Source organism: Petromyzon marinus, unplaced genomic scaffold, assembly GCF_048934315.1.
Source record: "Petromyzon marinus isolate PM22_M1 ecotype Great Lakes invasive population unplaced genomic scaffold, UKy_Petmar_22M1.pri1.0 PM_Scaffold_38, whole genome shotgun sequence".
In the NCBI taxonomy this organism is placed as follows: Eukaryota; Metazoa; Chordata; class Hyperoartia; order Petromyzontiformes; family Petromyzontidae; genus Petromyzon; species Petromyzon marinus.
This window is the reverse complement of record NW_027423368.1, coordinates 473388-486972: the sequence shown is the minus strand read 5'-3', so window position 1 is coordinate 486972 and position 13585 is coordinate 473388. Positions and strand designations below refer to the sequence as shown.

The 13585-nt window shown below is 54.4% G+C and overlaps 1 long non-coding RNA gene across 1 annotated transcript; it reads left to right on the top strand.

The window, feature by feature from the left end:
• The first annotated feature begins 1497 nt into the window (after nucleotides 1–1497).
• LOC142923278 (uncharacterized) lies at nucleotides 1498–13585 on the top strand. The gene is made up of 3 exons (XR_012940658.1): nucleotides 1498–1608; nucleotides 6326–6493; nucleotides 13409–13585. It is a non-coding gene; the product is annotated as an uncharacterized LOC142923278 (long non-coding RNA).

Sequence of the window (13585 nt, the reverse complement as noted above, 5' to 3'; positions counted from 1 at the left end):
CCCCCGTGTCTCCCCCGTGTCTCCCCGTGTCTCCCCGTGTCTCCTCGTGTCTCCCCGTGTCTCCCCTTTGTCTCCCCCGTGTCTCCCCGTGTCTCCCCCGTGTCTCCCCGTGTCTACCCCCCGTGTCTCCCCCGTGTCTCCCCGTGTCTCCCCCGTGTCTCCCCCGTGTCTCCCCGTGTCTCCCCTTTGTCTCCCCCGTCTCCCCCGTGTCTCCCCCGTGTCTCCCCGTGTCTCCCCCGTGTCTCCCCGTGTCTCCCCGTGTCTCCCCCGTGTCTCCCCCGTGTCTCCCCGTGTCTCTCCGTGTCTCCCCCGTGTCTCCCCCGTGTCTCCCCCGTGTCCCCCCGTGTCTCCCCCGTGTCTCCCCGTGTCTACCCCCCGTGTCTCCCCCCGTGTCTCCCCTTTGTCTCCCCTGTGTCTCCCCGTGTCTCCCCCGTGTCTCCCCGTGTCTACCCCCCGTGTCTCCCCCGTGTCTCCCCGTGTCTCCCCCGTGTCTCCCCGTGTCTCCCCGTGTCTCCCCTTTGTCTCCCCCGTCTCCCCCGTGTCTCCTCCCGTGTCTCCCCCCCGTGTCTCCCCGTGTCTCCCCCCTGTGTCTCCCCCGTGTCTCCCTGTGTCTCCCCTTTGTCTCCCCGTGTCTCCCCGTGTCTCCCCGTGTCTCCTCCCGTGTCTCCCCCGTGTCTCCCCCGTGTCTCCCCCGTGTCTCCCCGTGTCTCCTCGTGTCTCCCCGTGTCTACCCCCCGTGTCTCCTCCCGTGTCTCTCCCCGTGTCTCCCCGTGTCTCCCCCGTGTCTCCCCCGTGTCTCCCCGTGTCTCCCCGTGTCTCCCCCCCGTGTCTCCCCCGTGTCTCCCCTTTGTCTCCCCCGTGTCTCCCCGTGTCTCCCCGTGTCTCCCCGTGTCTCCCCCGTGTCTCCCCGTGTCTACCCCCCGTGTCTCCCTCGTGTCTCCCCGTGTCTCCCCGTGTCTCCCCCATGTCTCCCCGTGTCTCCCCCGTGTCTCCCCCGTGTCTCCCCCCCGTGTCTCCCCCCGTGTCTCCCCCGTGTCTCCCCGTGTCTCCCCCGTGTCTCCCCCGTGTCTCCCCGTGTCTCCCCCCTGTGTCTCCCCCGTGTCTCCCCTTTGTCTCCCCCGTGTCTCCCCGTGTCTCCCCGTGTCTCCCCCGTGTCTCCCCGTGTCTCCCCCCCGTGTCTCCCCGTGTCTCCCCGTGTCTCCCCGTGTCTCCCCCGTGTCTCCCCGTGTCTCCCCCGTGTCTCCCCCGTGTCTCCCCCCCGTGTCTCCCCCCCGTGTCTCCCCCGTGTCTCCCCCGTGTCTCCCCCGTGTCTCCCCGTGTCTCTCCCCGTGTCTACCCCCCGTGTCTCCCCGTGTCTCCCCCCTGGTCTCCCCCGTGTCTCCCCGTGTCTCCCCGTGTCTACCCCCCGTGTCTCCCCGTGTCTCCCCCCTGGTCTCCCCCGTGTCTCCCCGTGTCTCCCCGTGTCTCCCCCGTGTCTCCCCGTGTCTCCCCGTGTCTCCCCCCCGTGTCCCAGCGAGGATGGAGCGAGCCGTGCGTCTGTCGGAGGAGTTGGAGCGGATTCTCCCATCACGCTGCTCCGTCGTAGGGTGGCGGTGCCGGGCGTCATCCGTGAGAGACGGCGAACACTCTTTCATTCACTCACTCATTCACTCATTCACGCACTCATTCACTCACTCACTCATTCACTCATTCACTCATTCATTCACTCATTCACTCACTCATTCACTCACTCTTTCATTCACTCATTCACTCACTCATTCACTCATTCACTCACTCATTCACTCACTCATTCACTCACTCTTTCATTCACTCACTCATTCATTCACTCATTCACTCACTCATTCACTCACTCATTCATTCACTCATTCACTCATTCACTCACTCTTTCATTCACTCATTCACTCACTCATTCACTCATTCACTCATTCGCTCACTCATTCACTCACTCATTCACTCACTCTTTCATTCACTCATTCACTCACTCATTCATTCACTCATTCACTCACTCATTCACTCACTCACTCATTCATTCACTCATTCACTCACTCTTTCATTCACTCATTCACTCACTCTTTCATTCACTCATTCACTCACTCTTTCATTCACTCACTCATTCACTCACTCATTCACTCACTCATTTACTCACTCTTTCATTTCACTCACTCATTCATTCACTCATTCACTCACTCTTTCATTCACTCACTCATTCACTCACTCATTCGCTCACTCTTTCATTCACTCACTCATTCACTTACTCATTCACTTACTCTTTCATTTACTCACTCTTTCATTTACTCACTCTTTCATTCACTCCACTCATTCACTCACTCCCTCATTCACTCATTCATTCTTTCACTCACTCACTCATTCACTCACTCCCTCATTCATTCTTTCACTCATTCACTCACTCATTCACTCATTCATTCTTTCACTCACTCATTCACTCACTCATTCACTCACTCATTCACTCACTCCCTCATTCATTCTTTCACTCATTCACTCACTCATTCACTCGCTCTTTCATTCACTCGCTCTTTCATTCATTCACTCGTTCATTCACTCGCTTTCATTCACTCACTCATTCACTCATTCACTCTCTCTTTCATTCACTCACTCCCTCTTTCATTCACTCACTCATTCACTTACTTTCATTCACTCACTCTTTCATTCACTCATTCACTCTTTCATTCACTCATTCACTCACTCTTTCATTCACTCACTCTTTCACTCACTCATTCACTATTTCATTCACTCACTCATTCCTTCACTCATTCGCTTACTCTTTCATTTACTCACTCTTTCATTCACTCACTCTTTCACTCACTCTTTAATTCACTCATTCACTCACTCATTCACTCACTCATTCACTCATTCACTCACTCTTTCACTCACTCTTTCATTCATTCACTCATTCACTCACTCTTTCACTCACTCTTTCATTCACTCACTCATTCACTCACTCATTCACTGACTCATTCACTCACTCTTTCACTCACTCTTTCATTCACTCACTCATTTACGCACTCTTTCACTCACTCATTCACTCACTCTTTCATTCATTCACTCACTCATTCACTCATTCACTCACTCATTCACTCACACTTTCACTCACTCTTTCATTCACTCACTCATTCACTCACTCATTCACTCACTCTTTCACTCACTCTTTCATTCACTCACTCATTTACTCACTCTTTCACTCACTCATTCACTCACTCTTTCATTCATTCACTCACTCATTCACTCATTCACTCACTCATTCACTCACTCATTCACTCACTCTTTCATTCACTCACTCGTTCATTCACTCATTCACTCACTCATTCACTCACTCACTCATTCATTCACTCATTCACTCACTCTTTCATTCACTCATTCACTCACTCTTTCATTCACTCATTCACTCACTCTTTCATTCACTCACTCATTCACTCACTCATTCACTCACTCATTCACTCACTCTTTCATTCACTCACTCATTCATTCACTCACTCACTCTTTCATTCACTCACTCATTCACTCACTCTTTCATTCACTCACTCATTCACTTACTCATTCACTTACTCTTTCATTTACTCACTCTTTCATTTACTCACTCTTTCATTCACTCACTCATTCACTCACTCCCTCATTCATTCTTTCACTCATTCACTCACTCATTCACTCGCTCTTTCATTCACTCGCTCTTTCATTCACTCACTCTTTCATTCACTCATTCACTCACTCATTCACTCACTCACTCATTCATTCACTCATTCACTCACTCTTTCATTCACTCACTCGTTCATTCACTCATTCACTCACTCATTCACTCACTCACTCATTCATTCACTCATTCACTCACTCTTTCATTCACTCATTCACTCACTCTTTCATTCACTCATTCACTCACTCTTTCATTCACTCACTCATTCACTCACTCATTCACTCACTCATTCACTCACTCTTTCATTCACTCACTCATTCATTCACTCACTCACTCTTTCATTCACTCACTCATTCACTCACTCTTTCATTCACTCACTCATTCACTTACTCATTCACTTACTCTTTCATTTACTCACTCTTTCATTTACTCACTCTTTCATTCACTCACTCATTCACTCACTCCCTCATTCATTCTTTCACTCATTCACTCACTCATTCACTCGCTCTTTCATTCACTCGCTCTTTCATTCACTCACTCTTTCATTCACACGTTCATTCACTCGCTTTCATTCACTCACTCATTCACTCACTCATTCACTCTCTCTTCATTCACTCACTCCCTCTTTCATTCACTCACTCATTCACTTACTTTCATTCACTCACTCTTTCATTCACTCATTCACTCTTTCATTCACTCATTCACTCACTCTTTCATTCACTCACTCATTCACTCTTTCACTCACTCACTCACTATTTCATTCACTCACTCATGCCTTCACTCATTCACTTACTCTTTCATTTACTCACTCTTTCATTCACTCACTCTTTCATTCACTCATTCACTCACTCATTCACTCATTCACTCACTCATTCACTCACTCATTCACTCACTCTTTCACTCACTCTTTCATTCACTCATTCACTCACTCATTCACTCACTCATTCACTCACTCATTCACTCACTCTTTCACTCACTCTTTCATTCATTCACTCATTCACTCACTCTTTCACTCACTATTTCATTCACTCACTCATTCACTCACTCATTCACTGACTCATTCACTGACTCATTCACTCACTCTTTCACTCACTCTTTCATTCACTCACTCATTTACACACTCTTTCACTCACTCATTCACTCACTCTTTCATTCATTCACTCACTCATACATTCACTCACTCATTCACTCACACTTTCACTCACTCTTTCATTCACTCACTCATTCACTCACTCATTCACTCACTCTTTCACTCACTCTTTCATTCACTCACTCATTTACTCACTCTTTCACTCACTCATTCACTCACTCTTTCATTCATTCACTCACTCATTCACTCATTCACTCACTCATTCACTCACTCTTTCATTCATTCACTCATTCATTCACTCATTCACTCACTCTTTCACTCACTCTTTCATTCACTCACTCATTCACTCACTCATTCACTCACTCATTCACTCACTCCCTCATTCACTCATTCACTCATTCACTCACTCCCTCATTCACTCATTCACTCACTCATTCATTCTTTCACTCACCCATTCACTCGCTCATTCACTCGCTCATTCACTCACTCCCTCTTTCATTCACGCACTCATTCACTCTTTCACCCACCCATTCATCCACCTATTCACCCACCCACTCATCCACCCACTCACCCGCTCACCCACCCAACTACCCACTCACCCACTCACCCACTCACCCATCCACTCACCCATCCACTCACCCATCCACTCACCCACCCGCTCAACCACTCACTCACCCACCCGCTCACCCACCCGCTCAACCACTCACTCACCCACCCGCTCACCCACTCAACCATCCACTCACCCACCCGCTCACCCACCCAACCACCCACACACTCACCCACTCACTCACCCGCTCACCCACCCACTCACCCACCCACTCACCCACCGACTGTCCCAACCACTCACTCACCTACCCAATCACCCAACCACGCACTCACCCACTCACCCTCCCACTCACCCACCCACCCCCTCACCCACCTACTGTCCCACCCACTCACCCACCCCTACCCACCTACCCAATTACCCCACCACTCACCCACCCACTATCCCACCCACTCACTCACCGACTCACTTACCCATCCACCCACTCACCCACCCACTTACCCATCCACCCACTCATGCACCCACCCACTCACCCACCCACTCACCCACCCACTCACCCACTCACCCACCCACTCACTCACTCACCCACTCACCCATCCACATACCCACCCACCCACCCACTCACCCACCCACGCACTCACTCACCCACTCACCCACCCACCCACCCACTCACTCACTCACTCACCCACTCACCCACCCACTCACCCACTCACCCACCCACTCACTCACCCACTCACTCACTCACCCACTCACTCACCCACTCACTCACCCACCCACCCACTCACCCACTCACCCACTCACTCACTCACCCACTCACTCACCGACTCACCCACTCACTCACCCACCCACTCACCCACTCACTCACCCACCCACCCACTCACCCACCCACTCACCCACTCACCCACTCACTCACCCACCCACTCACTCACTCACTCACCCACTCACTCACCCCCTCACTCACCCACTCACCCACTCACTCACCCACTCACCCACCCACTCACCCACCCACCTCTCCCACCTCTCCCTCCCTCCCTCCCCTGGCCAGTGACCCCAGCAGGGCCGGGTTCGCTCCCTGTCGAGGTGGAGTGTGGCCCGGCCGGCGTGTGCCTGCTGCTGCCAGACATGGACGGCGTCACGGTGAGGGCCTCCTGCCTGCAGCCTCGCGACGCCGTCGGAGGAGACAAAAGCCTGAGAGTCAAACTGCAGGAAGCTGGTGACTGCCTCTGTCTGTGTGTGTGTCTCTGTGTGTGTGTCTCTGTGTGTGTGTGTGTCTGTGTCTCTGTGTGTGTGTCTCTGTGTGTGTGTGTGTCTCTGTGTGTGTGTGTGTGTGTCTCTGTGTGTGTGTCTCTGTGTGTGTGTGTGTCTGTGTCTCTGTGTGTGTGTCTCTGTGTGTGTGTGTGTCTCTGTGTGTGTGTGTGTGTGTCTCTGTGTGTGTCTACCTGTCTCTGTGTGTGTCTCTGTGTGTGTCTCTGTGTGTCTCTGTGTGTGTGTCTCTGTGTGTGTCTGTGTGTCTCTGTGTGTCTCTGTGAGGAGACAAAAGCCTGAGAGTCAAACTGCAGGAAGCTGGTGACTGCCTCTGTCTGTGTCTGTGTGTGTCTCTGTGTGTGTCTGTGTGTGTGTGTCTGTGTGTGTCTGTGTGTGTGTCTGTGTGTGTCTCTGTGTGTGTCTACCTGTCTCTGTGTGTGTCTGTGTGTCTCTGTGTGTCTCTGTGAGGAGACAAAAGCCTGAGAGTCAAACTGCAGGAAGCTGGTGACTGCCTCTCTGTGTGTGTGTGTCTCTGTGTGTGTCTACCTGTCTCTGTGTGTCTCTGTGTGTGTCTGTGTGTCTGTGTGTCTGTGTGTGTCTCTGAGTGTCTCTGTGAGGAGACAAAAGCCTGAGAGTCAAACTGCAGGAAGCTGGTGACTGCCTCTGTCTGTGTGTGTGTGTCTGTGTGTCTACCTGTCTCTGTGTGTCTCTGTGTGTGTCTGTGTGTCTCTGTGTGTCTACCTGTCTCTGTGTGTGTCTGTGAGGAGACAAAAGCCTTAGAGTCAAACTGCAGGAAGCTGGTGACTGCCTCTGTCTCTGTGTGTCTCTGTGTGTGTCTCTGTGTGTGTGTGTCTCTGTGTGCCTCTGTGTGTGTCTGTGTGTGTCTCTGGGTGTCTCTGTGTGTGTCTCTGTGTCTGTCTCTGTGTATCTCTGTCTCTGTGTGTATCTCTGTGTGTGTCTCTGTGTGTCTCTGTGTGTGTCTGTGTGTGTCTCTGGGTGTCTCTATGTGTCTCTGTGAGGAGACAAAGGCCTTAGAGTCAAACTGCAGGAAGCTGGTGACTGCCTCTCTCTGTGTGTGTCTCTGTGTGTCTGTGTGTGTGTCTGTTTGTGTCTCTGTGTGTCTCTGTGTGTCTCTGTGTGTGTCTCTATGTGTCTATGTGTGTCTCTGTGTGTCTCTGTGTGTCTCTGTGTGTGTCTACCTGTCTCTGTGTGTGTCTCTGTGTGTGTCTCTGTGTGTGTCTGTGTGTGTCTCTGTGTGTGTCTGTGTGTGTCTGTGTGTGTCTCTGTGTGTGTCTCTGTGTGTGTCTCTGTGTGTGTCTCTGGATGTCTCTGTGTGTGTGTCTGTGTGTGTCTCTGTGTGTGTCTGTGTGTGTCTCTGTGTGTGTCTCTGTGTGTGTCTGTGTGTGTCTGTGTGTGTCTCTCTGTGTGTCTGTGTGTGTGTGTCTGGGTGTGTGTCTGGGTGTGTGTCTGTTTGTGTGTCTCTGTGTGTGTCTCTGTGTGTGTCTCTGTGTGTGTGTCTGTGTGTGTGTCTGTGTGTGTGTCTGTGTGTCTCTGTGTGTCTGTGTGTGTGTCTACCTGTATCTGTGTGTCTCTGTGTGTCTCTGTGTGTGTGTCTCTGTGTGTGTCTTTGTGTGTGCCTCTGTGTGTCTCTGTGTGTCTCTGTGTGTGTCTACCTGTCTCTGTGTGTGTCTCTGTGTGTGTCTCTGTGTGTCTCTGTGTGTGTCTGTGTGTCTCTGTGTGTGTCTCTGTGTGTGTCTGTGTGTGTGTCTCTGTGTGTGTCTCTCTGTGTGTGTCTGTGTGTCTCTTTGTGTGTCTCTGGGTGTCTCTGTGTGTGTGTCTGTGTCTCTGTGTGTGTGTCTGTGTGTGTCTGTGTGTGTCTGTGTGTGTCTCTGGGTGTGTCTGTGTGTGTGTCTGTGTGTGTCTTGGTGTGTGTCTACCTGTCTCTGTGTGTGTGTCTCTGTGTGTGTCTGTGTGTGTCTCTGTGTGTGTCTGTGTGTGTGTCTGTGTGTGTCTCTGTGTGTGTCTACCTGTCTCTGTGTGTGTCTCTGTGTGTCTCTGTGTGTCTCTGTGTGTGTCTGTGTGTGTCTCTGGGTGTCTCTGTGTGTGTCTCTGTGTGTGTCTCTGTGTGTGTCTCTGTGTGTCTCTGTGTGTGTCTCTGTGTGTGTCTCTGTGTGTCTCTACCTGTCTCTGTGTGTGTCTTTGTGTGTCTCTGGGTGTCTCTGTGTGTGTGTCTGTGTGTGTCTCTGTGTGTGTGTCTGTGTGTGTCTGTGTGTGTCTCTGGGTGTGTCTGTGTGTGTGTCTGTGTGTGTCTCTGTGTGTGTCTACCTGTCTCTGTGTGTGTGTCTCTGTGTGTGTCTGTGTGTGTCTCTGTGTGTGTCTGTGTGTGTGTCTGTGTGTGTATCTGTGTGTGTCTCTGTGTGTCTCTGTGTGTGTCTGTGTGTGTCTCTGGGTGTCTCTGTGTGTGTCTCTGTGTGTGTCTCTGTGTGTGTCTCTGTGTGTCTCTGTGTGTGTCTCTGTGTGTGTCTCTGTGTGTCTCTACCTGTCTCTGTGTGTGTCTGTGTGTCTCTGTGTGTGTCTACCTGTCTCTGTGTGTGTCTTTGTGTGTCTCTGTGTGTGTCTCTGGGTGTCTCTGTGAGGAGACAAAGGCCTTAGAGTCAAGCTGCAGGAATCTGGTGACTGCCTCTCTCTGTGTGTGTGTCTGTGTGTGTCTGTCTGTGTGTGTCTCTGTGTGTGTCTCTGTGTGTGTCTCTGTGTGTGTCTCTAACTGTCTCTGTGTGTGTCTCTAACTGTCTCTGTGTGTGTCTCTGTGTCTCTGTGTGTCTCTGTGTGTGTCTCTGTGTGTGTGTGTCTGGGTGTGTCTGTGTGTCTCTGTGTGTGTCTCTGTGTCTCTAACTGTCTCTGTGTGTGTCTGTGTGTCTCTGTGTGTCTCTGTGTGTGTCTGGGTGTGTCTGTGTGTCTCTGTGTGTGTCTGTGTGTGTCTCTGTGTCTCTAACTGTCTCTGTGTGTCTCTGTGTGTCTCTGTGTGTGTCTCTGGGTGTCTCTGTGAGGAGACAAAGGCCTTAGAGTCAAGCTGCAGGAAGCTGGTGACTGCCTCTCTCTGTGTGTGTGTCTCTGTGTGTGTCTTTGTGTGTGTCTGTGTGTGTCTCTGTGTGTGTCTGTGTGTGTGTCTGTGTGTGTCTCTGTGTGTGTCTGTGTGTGTGTCCCTGTGTGTGTCCCTGTGTGTGTCTGTGTGTGTGTCTCTGTGTGTGTCTGTGTGTGTCTCTGGGTGTCTCTGTGTGTGTGTGTGTCTCTGTGTGTGTCTGTGTGTGTGTGTGTGTCTCTGTGTGTGTCTGTGTGTGTGTACCTGTCTCTGTGCGTCTTTGTGTGTGTCTCTGTGTGTGTCTCTGAGTGTCTCTGTGTGTCTCTGTGTGTGTCTGTGTGTGTGTCTGTGTGTGTGTCTCTGTGTGTGTCTCTGTGTGTGTCTCTGTGTGTGTGTGTGTGTCTGTGTGTCTCTGTGTGTCTCTGTGTGTCTCTGTGTTTGTCTGTGTGTCTCTAACTGTCTCTGTGTGTGTCTATGTGTCTCTGTGTGTCTCTGTGTGTGTCTCTGGGTGCCTCTGTGTGTGTCTGTGTGTCTCTAACTGTCTCTGTGTGTGTCTGTGTGTCTCTGTGTGTCTCTCTACGTGTCTACCTGTCTCTGTGTGTCTCTGTGTGTCTCTGTGTGTGTCTCTGTGTGTCTCTACCTGTCTCTACCTGTCTCTGCGTGTCTCTGTGTGTCTCTACCTGTCTCTGTGTGTCTCTCTGTGTCTCTACCTCTCTCTGTGTGTCTCTGTGCGTCTCTGTGTGTCTCTACCTGTCTCTGTGTGTCTCTGTGTCTCTGCCTGTCTCTGTGTGTCTCTGTGTGTCTCTACCTGTCTCTGTGTGTCTCTGTGTGTCTCTACCTGTCTCTGTGTGTCTCTGTGTGTCTCTACCTGTCTCTCTCTCACCGTGTCTCTCTCCCCCGTGTCTCTCTCCCCCGTGTCTCTCTCTCACCGTGTCTCTCTCCCCCCGTGTCTCTCCCCCCGTGTCTCTCTCTTTCCCCCCGTGTCTCTCTCTACCCCTGTGTCTCTCTCTCTCCCCGTGTCTCTCTCCCCCCGTGTCTCTCTCCCCCCGTGTCTCTCTCCCCCCGTGTCTCTCTCTCCCCGTATCTCTCTCCCCCCGTGTCTTTCTCCCCCCGTGTCTCTACCCCCATGTCTCTCCCCCCGCGTCTCTCCCCCCATGTCTTTCTCCCCCCGTGTCTCTCTCCCCCCCGTGTCTCTCTCACCGTGTCTCTCTCTCCCCCCGTGTCTCCCCCCCCCTGTGTCTCTGTCTCCCCGTGTCTCTCCCCCCGTGTCTCTCTCCCCGTGTCTCTCTCCCCCCGTGTCTCTCTCCCCCCGTGTCTCTCTCTCCTTCCGTGTCTCTCTCCCCCCGTGTCTCTCCGCCCTTGTCTCTCTCCCCATATCTCTCTCACCGTGTCTCTCTCCCCCCTGTCTTTCCCCCCCTGTCTCTCTCCCCCCGTGTCTCTCCCCATATCTCTCTCACCGTTTCTCTCTCCCCCCGTGTCTCTCCCCCCCTGTCTCTCTCCCCCCGTGTCTCTCCCCATATCTCTCTCACCGTGTCTCCCTCTCCCCGTGTCTCTCCCCCCGTGTCTCTCTCCCCCCGTGTCTCTCTCCCCCCGTGTCTCTCTCCCCCCGTGTCTCCCCCCCCCGTGTCTCCCCCCGTGTCTCTTCCCCCCGTGTCTCTCTCCCCCCGTGTCTCTCTCCCCCCGTGTCTCTCTCCCCCCCTGTCTCTCTCACCGTGTCTCTCCCCCCGTGTCTCTCTCTCCCCCCGTGTCTCTCTCCCCCCGTGTCTCTCTCCCCCCGTGTCTCTCCCCCCATGTCTCTCTCCCCCCGTGTCTCTCTCACCGTGTCTCTCTCTCCCCCCGTGTCTCTCTCTCCCCCCGTGTCTCTCTCTCCCCGTGTCTCTCTCCCCCCGTGTCTCTCTCCCCCCGTGTCTCTCTCCCCGTGTCTCTCTCTCACCGTGTCTCTCTCCCCCCCCCCCCCGTGTCTCTCTCCCCCCGTGTCTCTCTCTCCCCATATCTCTCTCACCGTCTCTCTCCCCCCGTGTCTCTCTCTCCCCCCGTGTCTCTCTCCCCCCGTGTCTCTCCCCCCGTGTCTCTCTCCCCCCGTGTCTCTCCCCCGTGTCTCTCCCCCCGTGTCTCTCCCCCCGTGTCTCTCTCCCCCCGTGTCTCTCCCCCCTTGTCTCTCTCACCGTGTCTCTCTCCCCCCCCGTGTCTCTCCCCCCATGTCTCTGTTCCCCCGTGTCTCTCCCCCCGTGTCTCCCCGTGTCTCTCCCCCCGTGTCTCTCTCCCCCCGTGTCTCTCTCTCCCCCCGTGTATCTCTCCCCCCGTGTCTCTCCCCCCTTGTCTCTCTCCCCATATCTCTCTCACCGTGTCTCTCTCCCCCCTGTCTTTCCCCCCCTGTCTCTCTCCCCCCATGTCTCTCCCCATATCTCTCTCACCGCGTCTCCCTCTCCCCGTGTCTCTCCCCCCGTGTCTCTCTCCCCCCGTGTCTCTCTCCCCCCGTGTCTCCCCCCCCCCGTGTCTCTCTCCCCCCGTGTCTCTCTCCCCCCGTGTCTCTCTCCCCCTGTGTCTCTCTCCCCCCGTGTCTCTCTCACCGTGTCTCTCTCTCCCCCTTGTCTCTCTCTCCCCCTGTGTCTCTCTCCCCCCGTGTCTCTCCCCCCGTGTCTCTCTCCCCCCGTGTCTCTCTCACCGTGTCTCTCTCTCCCCCCGTGTCTCTCTCTCCCCCCGTGTCTCTCTCTCCCCGTGTCTCTCTCCCCCCGTGTCTCTCTCCCCCCGTGTCTCTCTCACCGTGTCTCTCTCTCCCCGTGTCTCTCTCTCTCACCATGTCTCTCTCCCCCCCCCCCCGTGTCTCTCTCCCCCCGTGTCTCTCTCTCCCCATATCTCTCTCACCGTCTCTCTCCCCCCGTGTCTCTCTCCCCTTGTCTCTCCCCCCGTGTCTCTGTCTCCCCCCGTGTCTCTCCCCCCGTGTCTCTCCCCCCCCTTGTCTCTCCCCCCGTGTCTCTCTCTCCCCCCGTGGTTCTCTCCCTCCGTGTCTCTCTCCCCGTCTCTTTCCCCACCCGTGTCTCTCCCCCCGTGTCTCTCTCCCCCCCCCCCGTGTCCCTCTCCCCCCGTGTCTCTCTCCCCCCGTGTCTCTTTCTCCCCCCGTGTCTCCCCCCGTGTCTCTCCCCCCTTGTCTCTCTCCCCATATCTCTCTCACCGTGTCTCTCTCCCCCCTGTCTTTCCCCCCCTGTCTCTCTCCCCCCGTGTCTCTCCCCATATCTCTCTCACCGTGTCTCCCTCTCCCCGTGTCTCTCCCCCCGTGTCTCTCTCCCCCCGTGTCTCTCTCCCCCCGTGTCTCCCCCCCCCCGTGTCTCTCTCCCCCCGTGTCTCTCTCCCCCCGTGTCTCTCTCCCCCCGTGTCTCTCTCCCCCCGTGTCTCTCTCCCCCCGTGTCTCTCTCCCCCCGTGTCTCTCTCCCCCCGTGTCTCTCTCCCCCCGCGTCTTTCTCCCCCCGTGTCTCTCTCCCCCCGTGTCTCCTCCCCCCCCCGTGTCTCTCTCCCCCCGTGTCTCTCTCCCCCCGTGTCTCTCTCCCCCCGTGTCTCTCTCCCCCCGTGTCTCTCTCCCCCCGTGTCTCTCTCACCCCGTGTCTCTCCCCCCGTGTCTCTCTCTCACCCCGTGTCTCTCACCCCGTGTCTCTCTCTCACCCCGTGTCTCTCACCCCGTGTCTCTCCCCCCGTGTCTCTCTCTCACCCCGTGTCTCTCCCCCCGTGTCTCTCTCTCACCCCGTGTCTCTCCCCCCGTGTCTCTCTCTCCCCCCGTGTCTCTCTCTCACCCCGTGTCTCTCTCCGCAGGTCTCCTCGGCGATCCCGAGCTGCGTGCTGTGCTGGTGCTCTGGCACCAGTCCCGCTCCCCCCGTGTCTCTCTCACCGTGTCTCTCTCCCCCTGTGTCTCTCTCCCCCCGTGTCTCTCTCCCCCCGTGTCTCTCTCCCCCCGTGTCTCTCTCCCCATATCTCTCTCACCGTGTCTCT